The following is a 17,340-nucleotide window of genomic DNA, read 5'->3' on the forward strand; positions in this document are numbered from 1 at the left end:
CCAGACAGTACACAGGTGAGGTAGCACAGAAACTTCTGGGTGAGATCCTTCACTGTGATTCCTTTACACCTAGGAAATTCCAGGCTTTTTCTTTTTTGTTTCTCATTAAAAACAATCTGCTATGTACAACGCTGAGATAGTCCAGTGCTTTTGATGTAACAGCGAGTTGGGCTTAAAGCCTGCCCCTCCTGCTTCCACCTTCCATATCTTGATATGAGATTTGTTTTGGGAGGGACATGACCAAATGCATAGGGTACCAGCAGAAGTAAGGCAGTTGCCTTGTCTGTCTCTAAAGATGATGAAGGACTGAGAAAAATTCTTGCACAGGGAGGGAACACTCTAGGCATGCATATTTGTCTAGCAGAACACTTTTGTGTTACACAGCTGACTGTATTGGAAAGTGACAGTGTTACTGGACTGTTTTCACAAGAATAACATTGCAGAGACAGCAAAATTATGTCCCGTTGTCTCAGCAGGGCCCCTTAAGCTCTCTTACGGTGATCTCCCTGAACTGATTGTCTAAAGCCAATTCTAACATAGAGTGGAAGCTTGAAGCAGAGAGGCACCTTCCCTTTTTTGTTGCATCTGGAGACCTGGTTGTATGGTTTGGGCAGGCAGTGAAAGGTCACAGCCTGGCCTAGTCACTGTTAATAAGTTGTACACTGACTGTCCAGCATGCCTGCTGGGAGTTATACTGAGTGAAAGAGAGGGAAAGCTACCACTTCTGGCTGATTGGAGCTGGCTCAGACCAAAGCAGGTTGATTAAGACTGATGAGGTACTCTTCACCTTCTTTTCATTCTCCACCCCCAAACACATTTTAGCAGTTTTGCTCCAAACCATGGATGCAAAAAGCTTCTCACAAAGTGCAGTTAATGGAAGCTTCAGCAGGAGGAACACAGGCAGCCTGAACACAGAGCAGGTGCAGGCACACAGCAGGACTGGCAGGACAGTAATCAGGGGAAAACACTTGGCTTGGAATTTAGCACACCACCACACACCTTCATTAGCGCAAATCAGCACACAGAAGGAGAACAAAAGAACAGCTTTGTGACTGCCTCTCCTAGACCACTGTAGGAAGCAGTGAGATGACATGTACACAGAGGTCAGGACACAGAGGCTGATGTAAAATGATCCTAAACTAACAGCATGACAAACTGGACCCCTGACTTGAATTTCCTTGGAAAAAGGGACGCAGAGACAGCAGCAGGAACTCTGAGAAAAAATCAGTTAATGGAAGGGCTTCCAAGACATCAAAGTTTTGCTCAAGTTCCAAGAGGAATATGTACAGTCTGAATTTAGGCCACCTCTTCTCTAAAAGAGAGAAAGATACTAACCTATAGGAGGCCTAAATAATGAGATACCTCTTAAAAAATATATGTGCCCAGTGAAAAATGCTTCACTTGGAAAATTACTTCTCAGCAGATTAATTGCTTTTTCCAGCATTCATTGCTTAATAGTCCATCTAATCCATTGTGGTCTGGGTGACGTATTTCTTACAGAATTAGCAGCATTTCATTCTACATTGCCTCTTCTTTGAATCTAGAAACAATGGGCAATAAAAGAGGAGGAAAGAAATGTAACTGAAATAGAGTCAGTGGGAATTCCAGCTCACCAGCTTTATACAAATAATGATTCCCATTTATTTCTCCAATCTCTAGCTTCTCTAGCCTATATAAATAAAAGCAACGGTCAACTGGCAAAAATTAAACCAGCAGGATTTCCCTTTTTTCCAGGGCTTTTTGACAGGTACTAATATATTTTTGTGGGTGAAATATGAGATTTCATTCTTATATTTGCAAAAAGTCCCAAACAACAACATATAATGCTAGAATCAGTGTGTTACTTTGTCTAGCACTGTCTTTTATGTATCCATAAAAACCATTCTTTGAGTTGATATTCCCATGTCAGCTCAGAGGCTCAAGAGAGACCCCTTCATCCTTTTCTTATATGCCTTTAGAAAACAGCTCCTCTCATACTAGCTGAAGAGCTGTATGAAATCAGAATATTCAAGAAATAGTAGTAAAACAATGGTTTTAATGCTATTGGTAAGGCACAAGCTTCAATCTTAACACATACGTTAGTTAACCATCTCATAATTTGTCCTCTGTAGTTGGCGAAATCCATCCTTCATGGCCCATGTGTGAAGATTTTAACTAAACCTATACAGATGAGGCAAAAATGGCTATGACTCCACAGAACTGGTGAAATAAATGCAGGGCTGATCCTGCAAATGTAGAAGAGTCTGGTACTACTCCCTCAGGACCATGACTAGGGAGAGAACCCTCTTTTTGTTGAGGGAAAACAAAGGAGTGGCCTTGCAGGGGAAAAGGCTGTGATGCTGTGCTGCAGTGGCAGGACAGAGGGCACATACACCCAGCAGATGAGCAATCCTGAGCAGACAGCTGGTCCTGTGCATTCCTCACATACACCACACCAGAGGAAGGGCAGAAGAATTAGACAGCTTAAAAACTGTTGAACTGTAGAGGCTTAGGGTCAGCCTTTCAGCTGACGTATGCTAGCACCAGGCTTCCAGGGCCTGTCCTTCAATCTAATTCATCCCTAAAGAAAGAAGCAAATCAAGCAGTTCAAGAGCAACTTCATCCTTTTAAATTGCCTTTCCTCACTGCCCTTTATGCCCTCTTCTCTCTTCACTTAAGCACTGCATTTCAGCGTGGGTGCCTTAAATTGGTTGCAATTTATAAGCATGTTATCCTCACAGCCAGATATTGATGGGAGCAGCATGGAGCCCTGGGGCTCTGTGGACACCCTGCAGGCAATTTTAGGGATACTGCCAGTGGATTAATTATTTCTATATCTACAGGCTGCTGCTCTGAGGCATAACATCCATTCTAGGCACATAAAACAGCAATTAGCAATGCCAAGCATGTCCAGACAACTGTCTACTTTCAAATAGTCACACACATCTCCAGATGATCTGTTAAACTATTCACATTCAACACTGCAGTTGCTATGGGCTCAGCTGCAGTAAACATAAACACAAAGGGCAGAAGTCAGGGATCAGAAATGGCATTTCCATTGCAATAGACCATGGCACTCTGAGCATCCCCAAAGCTTCCAGCTGGCTTGACTGGGAACAGGAAGGGTCTTCAGGAGCACGAAAATTACTGTCAGGGCCCATGTTAACAGCCGCCACGATGTACCAAAGTTTATTGGTCCTCAGGATAGCTATCTGTGGTAGCATGCTATTTATTCCAGCAGATGAGGATGAACAAAGGAAGACCCTGAACACGGACTGGGGCCCAAAACAATCATCTGGTGGAAATAAAAGTATGGACAATACCAGAGGGCCGCTCCAGACTCTGCAAAGTCTGGAGCAGCCTAGGAGCTAAGAAGCTTTGTAAGTAGTGTTGGACTGCTGGGCAGAACCAAACACTGTATGGGGATGGACTTGCTGAGAGAAGAGAGTAACCTTCTGTTTCAGCAAGCCTTAGCAGAAATACTAAGAGAACTTCATTTGTCTGAAGCATAGTCCTTCTGAAATGTGTTGAGCACTTTTGGTGAAAACCCATAGGGCAGTAACAAGGACATTACAGACAGGCTGGGGAAATGAGGACTTCCACAAAGGACTTCAGAGTGGGGAAGAAAAAGTTTTCTGACTAAAAGTTTTACCCTATAATCTTCACCTTATACATAGGTGAAGATGCTTAGGATATCGGAAGAGTATTCTCCAAATGTATTTTCTGCTGTGATTAGGGACAAAATCTTTTAGATGTGACAGCATAAAAAAGATAAGAATGATATTTCATTTCCCCTTGTAATTTTCCATTTCAATTAAGTGAATAGAATAATAGTATTTAATATTTGCATTTTACTCTATTATTGCATTATAAATTAAAATTATGATTATTGATAGTGGTTGTTTGAATTGCATTTGAAGATTATTTATACCAGTGCAGGACTTCTGACTTTTTTCTGGTAGGCAGAACACTTTTTTCAGCATTTGTTCTATTAATGAGATTAATTATGGACAGAAGGTGTGTCCAGGAATATTTGACATAAAACAGATGCTTACATGACAGCAAGTTCAATCTGTATTTGGAAGTTCCTCAACTAGCATTTTCAAAATTTCTTCTGGAGTTTAAAAAAGCATTTAAAATAGTTCCTTTGTTGCAAGTGAAAATACAATATTTCAGCCCATAGTATTTTTTTTCTGTCAAAATAAGGAAACTGAGAACTGAAAACTGTTTTTCTTTACACAAATTTCCTTCCATTAGAAGTCAGAAGTTAGTTTTGGCCCATTAAAGTAAAAACAACAGCAACTTAAAACCCACTCAAACCAAAAAATGCCCAAAACACACTGAAAAAATCCATCCGAGAAACATTAGAAACCCTGGTAGTGCATTTCTCCCTGTCCTGAACCCTGGGCTACGCTATAATCTCAGAAATGCTTAGTCTTGATGAACAGCTCCTGAGCTCAGCTTCTCTTGAGCTTATGAGAAACACTGTCTGCTCCCAGGAACTTGTGCTGTCTAAAAACCTCCTGGTTTTAACAAACTCCATGGGAAATTTTTTTTTTCACCTGAAAAACAAGCCAAGAGGAACAACGTTTTTGTTGCTGAACTTTAAAAGAAAGTTACCAACTCGAACTTTGTGGCCAGGCCATCAATGTGTTAAAAGCCAATGCTCTTGTGAACCCATAAACAGTGGTCCCAAGTGAGGCCCTTCGACCTCCAGCATCTCCATCCTAAGTCTCGTCGTGGACTCCTGTGCAAAACTTAGCTCTGGACTTGAATGGTAGATTGTTTAAGATTCAGGCTGGAAAATACCACTAAGTCCAACAATTAACCTAGCATTGCCTTGTCCCCTGCTAAACCACCTCCCTAGGCACCACATCTGCATGTTTTTTACATAGCTGCAGGCATGGTGATTCTACCACTTCCCTTAGGAGCATATTCCAATGCCTGATCACTCTTCACAGAAGATATTTTTTCTAGTATCTAACCTAAACCTCCCTTGCTGCCGCTTGAGGCCGTTTTGTCTCCTGTCAGAAGTACATTTAAAGAACACATTGCCTCCCCTACTGCTCCCACAAACCACGTGACTGAAAACTCAGCACCTTTTACTGAGTAGGGAGTCTCTTATGTACCTGCTTAGTGGAAAGGCTGAGCTAAATCTCATATACTGTTCTGTCCAAAGCTTGGGTGGGGGAAAGTTGTTAAAGGCGCTCACAATTATCCAAGCAGAGTCCTGAGCAGACAAGATAAGGCTAACAATCAGGTGCTCATACAGAAATATTCTAAATAGCAGATGAAATCAAGACAACTCAGCACAGAAATTATGGTTAAGGGGGCTTAGCATGTGCTTTTGCAGAACACACTAAAACCTGGCATGGTTGTGCCAAACTGCTTATTTGCAGACACCCTTTTTAAAACTCCACTTTGAACACTTGTGTAGTAGGGCAAAGGAACATTGTAGTGAGAGGAGTTTGCCAGTCCCAGACCTCCCTGTCTGATCTGCCGCCAAGAGTTTTAAATTACATCCTTCTCCTAGACCAGAAAAGTCTGGAGATGAATGGGATCACCTAAACTAAACAAATACTCAGACCCAACAGTTTAGTTCTAAACAGAACTAAACTGTTGGGTCTGAGTATTGGGTCTGATTATTCAGTTTCCTCTTTTCTCACTAAACAGCAAAATCTGACAATGTCCCTTTTTTTCTTGAAAAACAGCAGCATACTTTGCTGCTTACAGATGCACACCCAAACCTGAGAGAGCTGTGTCCCTAGTCACTTCAATGCATTCTTCAAAACCAGAGGAGGATATGAGTACAGTGCTGATGGACATACACCTCGTAGTGCATTTCAGTGCCATGTCAATGAAAGTATAATAGTGCAACACAGCGGCTTTCTCAAAACAGACCAACAAGGCCAGTTCAGGTGAAATAAATCACTAATGTCCTGGCACTGTACTGGTGGACTGCCTTACTTCACATTAACTCAGGACTGCAAATCCTCCCATCTCAGAACGATTTTCTTCTCCACATAAACAAATGCTTAGGGACCAAGGGAACTATTAATCCACTATATACAACATTTCCCTCTGATTTTCCTTCTGCAAGTGAAGACAGGAAGCTACTCCAGAAATCTTCACTGAGTACTGTGGCCTCCAGAGTTCAAAGTTATACATACTTATATCTTTTGCCCAAGTCATCCACTGTGGTGAAGTTTTCTAAGAGAGCCTAGCTCCGGCTGTTTGCAAGGGACAAAATGAGTCTGGGAAGCAGCAGAAATCAGCAGAATCTTTGCAGTCAGCAGATATGTGACCCTAAGTGAAAACTGTTCAGAAGCAGACCAAGCTGCCAAAACTGAAAAGGACAAAAAGAAAAGAGATAAAAAAGAAAAAAATGCAGAGTGTTTCTGGAGCTGAGATTTGTCAATGAGAACAGAAGCTGCCAGGTGCGGGGGAAAGCTGTTACAGTTCTGCACACCAGAACTAACCTAGCTCCAGTTTCTCAACTAATCAACGCACAAGAGGTAGGGGATAACCCTGACAGGGTTAGAATGCAAGAGCTGGGTGCGAAAGTAGATAGACCAAGCTGTCAGAAAATCAGGTTATTTAAGGTATCAGGAGAGAACTACCCCAAAACATGTAAGCAGAACCACTTGGTCTCTGCAGAACACTGGCAGCCTCTCAGGCTTAAGTGCTGATTTAAGCCAGTGGAGATACCTCCACTTACTGGGGAAAAGGCATGGGGCATTTAGGATGAAACTGTCTATTTCTGGTTTGTGTTTCAATAGGCCCCCAAACCCTAAAGCCTGTGTGGGATAGCAAGAAAAGTTGTTCTGTCCAAATATGCTGACTTTTTGAAGGGGAAAAAACCAAACAGGAGTAGGGAGACAGTGGTGCACATAGAAAAAATAGATCATTACTGCACATAATGGCAGGTTGTGGGCATGATAAATTAAACTTTTCCCAAAAGTAGTTCACCAAAGATACATTTTAAAGATAGAAAATGAGAAAGAGCTGGAGTCCTTCCTTTCAGGACCAGGAGGTGAATGTCTTAGCTTTTCTTATCCAGTTGATTTAAAGAAAGAAACTGTGAGGCACATACCTACTTCAAAATAAATATTCTTTTGAAAATTGCGGTTCCCCTGCAGTAATGCCACGCCAACAAATCTGGGACTAAGTGAACAGTCCAATCAAGCTTTGCAAAGTATAATGATAAAGAGCTATTACATTACAGGAGCAATGTTTAAACAAAGCCCACAATTTGCTGTAATGTTGGCGGGGGGGAGGAGTGGGAAGGTCATGAAAACTATGCATTTGATTTAGGTGTCTTCATGGTTGTTACATCCAATATATTCTGATCTTTTAATAGTCTAAATTCTGTGGTTTGGGAAATTTGGCTTCAAATCACAGCTCTGCTGCAGATGTCATTGTGTGACCTTGAGAAAATCCACTTGACCTCTTTTCTCTTTGTCAGTGAAGCAGCAACAACACTCCTGCCCTCCTTCTTTAGGGCAACAGCAGCAAAAATATTCCAATTATCTCTGTAGACAACTGCAGTCATGCTGAGAAACTAAAATAGAAAGGGAAAGAAACAGCAGTTACATAATATTACCATATACATACACACACACACATATATATGTATACAGATAAAGTAATGTACATTTTTTAATATGAGAGGGTTTTTGGAGAGGGATTTTTTTGTTTTATTGTTTGTTCTTTGGGGATAGGATTGTGAATGACTCTGTAGGATAAATGTATCTTGAAAATGATAATTTTCAAGAATGACTCTGAATGACTCTGTGGGATAAATGTATCTTGAAAATGGTAATTTTTATGCAGTTTTATCAGAAGCTGACATACAATATCATAGTTCCAGTAAAAGTTTCACCTTCTAGCATTCTGCATGGGCAGTTTATTCAACAGCATTGTATAACTGCTTCATATCAGAAGTTCTAAAAAACACCTGAACATGTTTTTAACTCACAATACTTGCAAGATGGCTGCTAACAGTTAAAATACAAGCACATACATTTATGATTTCAGTCACTGAATAAAGCCCAAACTGTACCAAAAAAAGAGGAAAAAAAGCAATAGTTTATTAAGGGAAAGAAAGCAGCATAATCTTCTGCAGAGGTAACGAAACACAGCACCAGGAACATGAATGCCAATATATCAGAAGATATGGGAGTTTTCAAGCAGAAAGCTACCAGTTTTCCTTGTTTACTCATAGAAGCAGGAACTGTATTTAAAAAGGAAAAAAAAAACAAAAAAAGAAAAAGAAAATTGAAAGAAAATAAACATGGATTAGATCCCTAGATATCTTTTATTATTAACATTTCTCTGGCATTTTCAAGGGTCCTATCACAATACAAGCCTTGGCAAGTGCAACAGTGGCATTCAAACTCATGGCACGTGGATAGCCTCTTACTCCCACAGGCTCACCATGCATCCCAATACAACCTGCCTATTTTCAAAAACAAACTTCCTGGGGGTGATTTCTGACTCAGTTCTTGGCATACTTCTGTTGCTGGCAACAAAAAAGACATGTATTTTTGATTGTGTAGGCCACCCAAGGTTTGATGTTAATGTTTGCAAAATGCTCTGCAGAATTATGGGCTTTTGAATAATACAGGGCTTCTCCTTATGACATTGTTTTTGTTTTATATGAAATGATGTTGAATTGTGGGAAAAAAATCCTTTTTTTTTCCCTTTAATAAAAGACTGAATAACTAATTTCCTAAGAACTACTGACATCTTTCCCTGATTTATCTCTCTTTGTAGACAGTAGGGTGCTTGGGGAAGTGTACGATTTCCAGTTGACTGTTACTGGTAATTTACTTCTGAGACATCTGCCATCCCAGTTAACACTAACTCACAGAACTGCAAAGCAGGGGCAAGTATCTAACCTTTCCAATCAGCTGACTACAGCCCATATATACTGTCAGTAGTATATATATTGCTGACATCCAGTATGTGTGTGTGTGTGTGTGTGTATATATATATATATATATATATATATGTCTATATATGTATATATATGTATATGTATATAACTGACATCCTGTTTGCATTCAAATTGTGATGGAAACCAGCACATAGCAGGGGCTGTGAATTTGCTGTTTGTCTTACTCCATCTGCTGGGACATGCTGCTCTTTGCAGAAGCATATCAGAGGACAGAAGCTTCAGATGTACTTATGACACCAGCACATACTCCTCTACTTACAAAGCAAAGCCAAACGAGACCAACAAGAATTTACTGAGTTCTCATGAACCTGTTAGTCAGCAGATCAGCACTGCTGCTGCTGCTCCATGCCTCTGAAATCCCAGTGGGAATCAAGGCAAGCCCAGGTACACTGAAAGACAAGAAGAAAAATGAGGCAAATAGCTGTCAAAATAAAAAGAAAAAAAATTAAAGGCTAATGCACTGTAAACTTCCAGAAGCAGAAGACAAACATTCAGCTCCAGTTCCAACTTGGAAAGTGAATCAAAAGAAGATGGCATGCATGTAGAAACAAAACCATCCAGGAGGCATAGTGAAGGCAAACAAAATGCCACATATTCAGTATTTGACAGTGGCAACCATGTTCTCAATTGTTCAGATTGATCATCATGTTGTGAATGGTGAAATGGTACAGAGAGAGATTGCCTGTGCTCCTCTTCCCTCTGTCCTCCTGCCCTTTCCCAAATAATGGCAAAAGATAGCCAGTGCAGAAGATACTAAAGAATAATTTCAGAAGTATCATCTTTCCACTAGCTTTCACATGATACATGTAATATGAAACAGATTTTGTCTTTCAGCATAAACTTTCAAATATGATGGGACAAAAGAAAAGTCACTGTTCCCATTTAGCAGTCAAAAGGCTGGCCCTTAAGTCCCTTGTTCTGAACCCCACAGGCTGTGCATTCTGCATCAATACTCCTCACCAAGGCTGTACATTCTGCATCAATACTCCTCACCAGTGCTTTCAAAAAGCTGACAGGAAATGAGAAGTATTATGAGCCTTATCTGTGTCTAATGCTGGAAATAAGGACCCTCTTTGCACACAACTCACCAATATTTTTATGCTCACACACCTGCTGTGCAACAACATAAGCAGCAAATATTTAGCACCATTGGTGTGGCCTCCTCTAAACTGGTACCTAAAGTACCATCAAGTACTGATATTGTCCAGGTGTTTTTTCCCTTCTGCTGCAGCAAATGCAGAAGTGGGTCCAATATTCTTTACTGTGTTCACACAAGTATTCTCAAACCTAGTATTAGCACTTTTTATAAATAGTTTTCATATTTTACCTTCTTATCAGTGTTGCAGGAAATTCTCTACAGGGATCTGAAAAACCTGATATTGGATGAAAGCAGATCATACACATAGGCATGCACACATATGGAAACCAGAAATTCAGATTTTGGGTGGAGTACTCAGATGATTAATATAATCAGAAAACCATAGTCAAACAAGTAGTTTCATAAGTCCATTGAACTGGTATTCTCCTACAGACTCTAAAAGAGTCCTCATAATCCAAAGGAGTCGACTAAGATATGGCATTAGATGATATAAATTACAAAAGTCAGTGTAAATGTATCTCAAAACGTCTAACCTACAAATTTACCCACACCTACAAATTTACCTGCTAGGGAAATATTCCAAACCATTTCACATACATGGCTTAGATGTCATCATGTCCTACTTTTAACACCTGTGTTTCTCTCAGTTCAGAAGGCAGCCAGGCCAGCTGGTCAAGGATTGTCTAATGAGCCCCAAGTTTATTACACACTTGACATCCATTTTCCTTATCTCAGACTTGGAGACGACCAGGGAAGGCTCAGTTTGTTTGTATGGCTCAGCACCAGTAACTTCTCCTGAGGACATTGCAGAAATGAAAAAACTGGAAGAGAGAATGCTGTGAGCACAATGATACAAATTGCCAGGCAACATTTGCCATTTCAGTTTGGTGGCATAAACCGGGCATTGAATGTGCTGGTTACTACAGCTACCAAAACTTTAGGGGGAAAAAAACAAAAGCAAAACAAAAACTTGCTTTTTTCCCAAATTGCCCGTGTACTATGTCTCCTTATAAAATTTTGATGATTTGCCACTCTTGCCAAAAGAAAGAATAACGCATTAAAAGACAGTGCTGATATGACCCATGTTTGGGCATCTGTCATTCCAGCATCTGATGTCAGGGGTAAGTAAGAGTCCTCTGCTCTTATGAGGATTTGGGGTCCTCCTGGCCAGACCTGGGATGTGTTACCAAACTGAACCAACAGGCTGCCAAAGCCAGAAGTTGAGAACACATGGGGACATTATTGGTTGGAATGCAGTACAGGCTTCAAAAAGTGGCCTAAAAATGAAAGTGCATTCACAATTTATCACTGTAACAGGGATTGAAAAAAAAAAAAGGCACACCTGCCCTTAGCCCTTAGTTTACTCTAAAGAAAGGCCAGGCCTGGGAAGCGCAGCATAAGTTTTATTTCATGGGCCCTCCCATAGTGCAGGAGTCAGAGATGAGCTGAGAAACCAGGTACACTTGAGACACTGTGCTGAGCAGACCGAAAGAAGTTACATGAACCCTCCCACAGGGAAATCAGCTCATTCCACATTATCAGGTGGTTACTTTTAGCAGCAGCAATGGCACCACTGCAGTTACAGAAATGCATCGTGGCACAGGTCAGGCTGCCTGATAGATAGTGGCACAGTGCATACAACTCTCACAGCAGCAACCTGCAAAGTCCCTCTGATGAATTATACCCTCAGCAGGTATACACCCTACACAGGGGGAATGGTTGAGCAAGGCACAGAAGAACCTTTATTGCTGATGAGTAATGCATATGCAACAGTTTTGAGACTCCAGTCTACCTATGGATAAACTATATACAGCAAGTCTGAGAAAAAAAGTCACTAAAAAACCTCAAGAAAAATTTAGTTACTTGGAATGCGATCAAATACTGGAAAAGGCTAGCCAGAGATGTTGTGAAATCTTCATCTTGAAGATGCTCACGACTGAGCTGTACACATCTCTGAGCAACCTGCTCTAGTTGGTCCTTATTTTAGTAGTGAGCCTGGATTCAAAATCCCTAGATGGTTTTCTAAACTCAACCCTTCTGTGATTCTATGAAATAAGCACATTTTACTGTCATGAGACAAGGCATTGAGGATATAAGACACAACTTTCAATCAGCAGCATTATACAAATTTCAGGCAGCCCTGAAGCCATTAAGGCGGTACACAGTTGTTAATTTACACAAGGAGACGGTGCTGCTCGATAGCAGCTCCAGATCAAGAAGACAGAAAGGCAGCTTTTAGGCTGCTCAGATCTTCTGCCCTGTGTTCCACACACTGGGTGGTGATTCTCTGCTACAAAATTCTCCACTCTGTGCACCTTCATTAAATACTGAATTTAGGACCAGTTTAAAAATGCTTTGACATAAGATTTTGTGCTATCACAAAGACTGCTTTCAGATCATTCTGGCAGACTTGGACAAGATTCCCGTCAGAAACCAGGGTAGCAGCAAAGCATACATAATTTTCTACTGAGAGGTCATCTAGGACATTCTAGCTAAAATTCTTCTGTTGGCTACCACTACAAGTCACATGTTTGTCCTGTTCTCTTTGACTGATCAATTTAGCATCAGCACCTGTAATCTGTGTGCTTTTACTGCAGCACTAAAAGGATTTCCCTGGCTTTGCTTTCTTGTAATTCTATGCCCAGAGGCAATTCTATTCCTGCTTGGTACTGCACAAGATGACTCACTCTTGTCTTTAAAGAATTCCATTACCAACAAGCAATGACTCATCAGGACCAGATTAGCACTCAAGGTGCTGTGACTCTGTCCATTTCCCATGCAGGTTGAAATTCCCACAATGCTTGGGAAAGGGTGCTAGCATCTGCTGAACCAGCGGTTTTTACTTTGCAGCAAGCGTGCACTTGCACTCTTCAATGTGTTACAAATTCCACATAAAAACACTTCAACAAATAGTTTTCCAGGACAGATATAAACATCTTGCAGACACCTGTGTGGAGCTCTTTAGAGATAGCAAAATTATTGTTGGCAAAATTGAAGTTCTTGAAAGGGCCTACTTTTCACTTAGTCTAGCTGAAAAGCAGTGGGAAGGTAATTCCTTCCTCACAGCGTATCTTTCTGGTCAATTTGGTACACAGATAATCCCAGAAAAAAAGAAGTGTTTTATATTGGAAGGTGTTCCACTGGTGATTTTTAAATCTTGTCTTCAAGATCGAAATTATCGACTTCACTGCTTGCTTTCCATGCCCTCAACTCAGTAGTAAAACATTTCTGCACATTGCTGCATAAATAGCGTAAACAGTTTGGACAGAACTTGAAGGGGAATAAAGCAGTTACCTAGAAGTCAGTCCCAAGGCAAGGACACTGAGCTGGCCCTCACTGATTGCAGAGCTGGGACCATGCAGGAGGACAGGCAGGGTGCTGTGCCTTCAGGGCACCACTGGGATGGGGGATGGCATGGACCTGGCCACGTGTCCCTCCTGAGGGGCATGGTCTGAGGGAGGAAAGCATAAAACTGTCCTACACATCCCTTTCTTCACCTGCTGCTCCTCCCCAGCAGCTAAGAGTCAGCAAAGCTGAGCCCTGCCCACACATTTGCACATCTGTGAAAAAACCCTGGCTCTTCATCTCCATAGATCTTCATCTTCTTAGATCTTCATCTACTGCAGCACTTCACTCTGTTCAGCTCTAAATCCCTTTTGTGTGCCACAGTAATAAATCTTCTGAGAAGGTTTTCAGAGGCTAAAGAGAGGTCATTTGGAGACCATCTGCCTGCAACATCCATGTCTTTACCCCAGAGCAGATCTGAATGGCACCTTTCACCAAAGCAGATGCAGGATTTGACTGGTTGCTGACACAGACCACTGAAGTGAATCATGCCAAGTGATGTTTAGCATTATTGTTACCAGCAGAGCACCAGGGCACAAAATGCTTGGAAAGAAATATTTGGGGGTTATAATTCCACAAGTAACATGGTTATGGACTACTGGATGGTATTTAACATGATTTAATTGTTGCTGTGGTTAATTATCTCATATTGTGCAGAAACTATAGTCAGAGGCAACCAGATAATTCTGGAACAAGCTTACATGAATTAGGATATCAAAAGTGACTTTCTTAATGCCTTTTTCATCCAGTACGTAAGCCCTAGGACTTTAACAGTTTCTTAGCATGGAGGATTCCTGGAATAATTCTGCTAGCAACACTGAGTAGCTAAACATGTTAAATTGACATAGAGAGTTCAACCACCCTTTTTAAAGAGGCACAGATTAAGAATAATGAGAATAACATGATTTTCCCAACAAGCATACAAAATGAGAATTTAGTTCCACCTTCAATCCTAAATTGAGTGCTCAGGCAAGACCAAAGAGCAAAAGGAAGAGGGGCTTTGCAGCATTGCCTTTCCTTAAATGCAAAAGGGCTCCTATGCTACAATTTCTTGTCATATCCCTCTGGTACTGATAAATTGCATTTGCAGACTGTTTGACCTGCTGTACAAAATTGCTTTGCTTATTATATTAAGATGATGGGAAAACCAAATTAAAAAATTTCTCTCCAATTTCATCTCTTTGCTAAACAGCTTCCTGCCATTATGCAAGTTTATCTTCCCAACAGATTAAGCAATGTTTTTAGGGTCATTTTTCTGCTTTACTCATGGTGGTGGAACAGAACATAATTCATATAAGAATTTAAAGCACTATTTTTTTTCTGCTCCAATGGAAAGAGAGCAGGGACTAGAGATCAAAACACTAGGAGTGCTTGCACACAAACCCTAGCCTAATTGCTGTCAATGACAGAAGTTCAAAGAGAGCCAAGAGTAAAATAACAATTCCTGAAAAGGCCTTAATCATAATTGATCTATCTTCCTTCTCTGTTAAAAAAATTGAAAACTGAAAACAAACAGGAAACACCAAGTTAAAAAAGCTCAAAACCTTCTGAACATGTAATTTGGTGGCTATGAGTGCTTTCTTATAAATGACAGTAACTTAAATAAAGTCCATAGTGTACTGCACCAACTTCATCAAGCTAGAAGAGACCTTAAACCATTTGTGTTGGGCTCAAGAGCACCACCATCACTAAGCAATGGTACGTGTTTGGCTGTGTCTATCTTCCACTCTAACAGACAGGGCACCTCTCTCATACTCTGAGGTCCCATCACTGCTGAGAATGCTTAGCCACTACAAATAGTGTACTGAAAACCAAAATGAAACTAGAAAAAGAGATGTATTTTCCACATCAAAATTAAATTGGTTGCAATTTTAAAGTTGAAACCAAACAACTGCATCTTTTCATTTTCTCAGTCATTACTGATAAAATTCCTACTGCTTTGACTTGCAGAAAATTTAATTCATGAACTATGATCCCACAAAATGAAAGAAATAGATCCTATCCCCCAAATCTTTTAATAAGTTGATTCAAACCAGATGTGGATAGCAGCAGTCAAATATTGCAGAGAAAAAATGACAAATTTCCATGACAAATACCTTACAAAACAGCTGCAGCTTATTCCAGATATCAAGATTTGGGTGCAACATAACAAAGGTGAATGTTCAAGTAGAGCTGTTTACAGGAAAATTGAGCAAGATCTGTAGACACCATCAAGGTATCTCTTCTCCACCCCTGTACAAAATCAGCCAGGATAAAGCTGGTGGCTGGACTGAAAACCTGTTTATGGAGGCTGGTGCTGTTGATGAAATGGAGGCCACTGTTAACATTTGGACATTTGATAAATAGGGATATGCTTTTATCTGCATTGAAGAGTGTTTAAATACTCAATATATGGGCTACAGACAAGCTGGCCTTGTTATTCCATGATGCACAGAGATATGTCATAACCAAAGCATGGGATTAACAGCAGAATCAAGCATCTGCAATATTTCCTAAGAAGATCTCCAGAATACTTCTATAATACACAGACCATTACCTGCCTTTCATTTTCTCCTGCTACATCCAATACTGACAGAGTGTGCCTGTTAAAGTGTTAAAACAGGGAGATAGATTTCACAACTTAATTGCAGGTACTACTAGTTTAATGTAGTTATGACAGCTATAAGACAGTAACCAGGCCACTGCTTCTTACTACCTGAAGTTCAGCCACTTGACAACCGAGATTTTTGATTGCATAAGTCTCATTTTGCATTAACACATAAAGCCTGAAAGAATTGAACTCTATTAATAAATTTATATGCTCAGCAAGAGAAGCAACTGTGGTAAAAATAGGTTGGGAGAGCTGGCTTTACCCAGACTGTCAGAGCTCTCAGAAAGCAGACCTGAAGGACAATGCATGAAGTCTTCAGTGACAGCAAATTGGATTAAAATTGCATAGCTAATGGCATTACGGTCAAGTCACAGTGTGATATGTAATTGAAAAGATCTGTGGTGAATCTGGCAGTGCTTTTAAGGCCCTTGAGGACCCTTAAGCTATTTGTATTAGTCAGACCTGGCACACATACACCTGTCATAGCACAATTGTCCCCTCTTGTCTTTCTTGTTTCTAAACAGAAGTGTTTTAGAAAGGCCAACAATATCACAAAATATCATGTGTTACAAACCATGGTTCACCTCCGAAACGCTCACACCTCACTGAAGTCACTGAAAATATATGTTTTTCCATAGACTTTGAGGTAAGTCACTCATTAATTTCCAGGGTATAACAAGTGTCAACCATAAGCTGATTAAGTCATCCTCTTAATTCATGGTTGCAGACTATCCAAAAGCTTACAATGGAAGTTTGAGCTTGTTTCTGCCAGGCAGTAGAGTGCAATATCTTACTATTTAGAACAGAAAAGCTTTCATAGCCTTCCTCAAGAGAAATAGAATTTGTTCTCAGATATCATGTGTGTTTCTACCCAGCAGATCATACTCTATTTCAACAAAATGAACTGGGTACTACATGTATTCCTTAGTAAATTTCATAACTCTTTTGAATTTAACATGACTATAACATAACTGTAGGAATACAGGTCTCATGTGACCTTTTAAACTGTCGGTCTGAGAGATTAGACTTTACCTTCAGTGGTAGATGCCTGCTAATTATCTATCCTACTTTTTTTTTTTTAATTGACAATATTAATTTGCAATTCACTTTCTTTTCCTCTTACAAGTCCTCTGGGTTTTCTCTTGAGTCTCCCATGTTGTTTCTTTCTCTAATGATGCTCTGGAAAAAAAAAAAGCTCTATGGAATCTAGAGATTATCAATTATGATTTATTCCCTTTTGTCATAGATTATCACAGAGCTTTCTTAATTCACAGCATTCTCTGACTCCCCTGACTCCAGGCTATTTGCACAATAAGGAATCATATTTCATTTAAGACCTAGGAACTGGCATGTCAATTTTCATTAGAA

The sequence above is a fragment of the Haemorhous mexicanus genome, chromosome Z (assembly GCF_027477595.1).
Source record: "Haemorhous mexicanus isolate bHaeMex1 chromosome Z, bHaeMex1.pri, whole genome shotgun sequence".
NCBI lineage: Eukaryota > Metazoa > Chordata > Aves > Passeriformes > Fringillidae > Haemorhous > Haemorhous mexicanus.